This window comes from Charadrius vociferus, unplaced genomic scaffold (assembly GCF_000708025.1).
Source record: "Charadrius vociferus isolate BGI_N301 unplaced genomic scaffold, ASM70802v2 scaffold241, whole genome shotgun sequence".
NCBI classification, from domain to species: Eukaryota; Metazoa; Chordata; class Aves; order Charadriiformes; family Charadriidae; genus Charadrius; species Charadrius vociferus.
Genome location: NW_009646932.1, coordinates 172,676 through 173,681, shown reverse-complemented (window position 1 = coordinate 173,681; position 1,006 = coordinate 172,676). Strand labels below are relative to the sequence as shown.

Genomic DNA, 1,006 nt, shown 5'->3' with positions numbered 1-1,006 from the left:
CAAGCGCTCCATCAGCTTCGATCAGCTGCAGAAGCGGGAGCCTCTCATTTTCCTTCCAGAGGACCTGTGTGCAAAGCCCCCAATAAATGCTGTTTCCTCTGCCATTTGTAAAATCTCAGCTACCCCTTTGGCAACGAGAAATGGGTGCGTGCCTTACAGATCCTGCAAGGGCATCGCCAGCCAGCGCACAGCACTGACAGCCCGGTCTGGGCTTCGCTCTGGGCAGGCGCTCACCGCGCTCCTCCTGCCCGCCACCTCCCGGCACTGCTCCCAGTGCCACGCAGCCACCGCCGACCACCTTCGCACTGGGCTGTTGCAGGGAAGCCGGGCAAACTGCTGCCAGTCAAATCTGGACCGCAGACAACGTCGCTGCTGTGCCACAGAAGGGCACCCAAGGGAAAGCAGAGCCGCCATCCTTTGGCAGCAAAGCGCAGCCGGCGCAGGCACCCGCACCCCAGCCCACCTCCTAGGGGAGCGCTTTACCAGCCAGGAGGTGGGCTCAAACAGGCCGCTCTGAAAGCCTGTCCCTGGTTTTTGGCCCTGGAGCTGCTAGACATCACACTTCCCCGTACCCAGAAAACATGCCTTTCCCTGCCAAGGCAGCAAGCAGCGCCTGGGCCGGTGCACGGCTCTGGGACGGGCAGAGGGGACGGGAGCCTGGGGCAGAGCAGGAGCAGCTGCTATCGCCGAGTCGTCCCCTTCCAGCTGGATTTTCTCTACCCTTGTGTTTCTTGCTGGGAATCAAGGACCCTAATGAGCACATCAGGAGCCTGCTCAGGCTCATGCTTCGTAAATACGGCTGTGCCCTCTCTTGCAATGCAGTGGCGTAACTTCCTGGGCATTATCCCGTGAGTCACGCACCCCGGCGTGGCCATGCACACTCCCCACGTGGGGTCTGCCCCAGCCCGCAGCTGAACATCGGGGGGACACACCACCTCTCCCGCTGTGCCTTAGTAACTGCTCACGGCCCAGGCGCCTCAGCCGCAGAGCTGGCCGGCACAGCACC

The 1,006-nt window shown here is 62.3% G+C and overlaps 1 protein-coding gene across 1 annotated transcript in view; it reads right to left on the bottom strand.

Annotated features, from left to right (window-relative positions):
• Window positions 1–1,006, bottom strand: part of TMPRSS13 (transmembrane protease, serine 13) — a 9,492-nt gene that overhangs the window by 4,881 nt on the left and 3,605 nt on the right. The gene's annotated exons all lie outside the window — the stretch shown is intronic.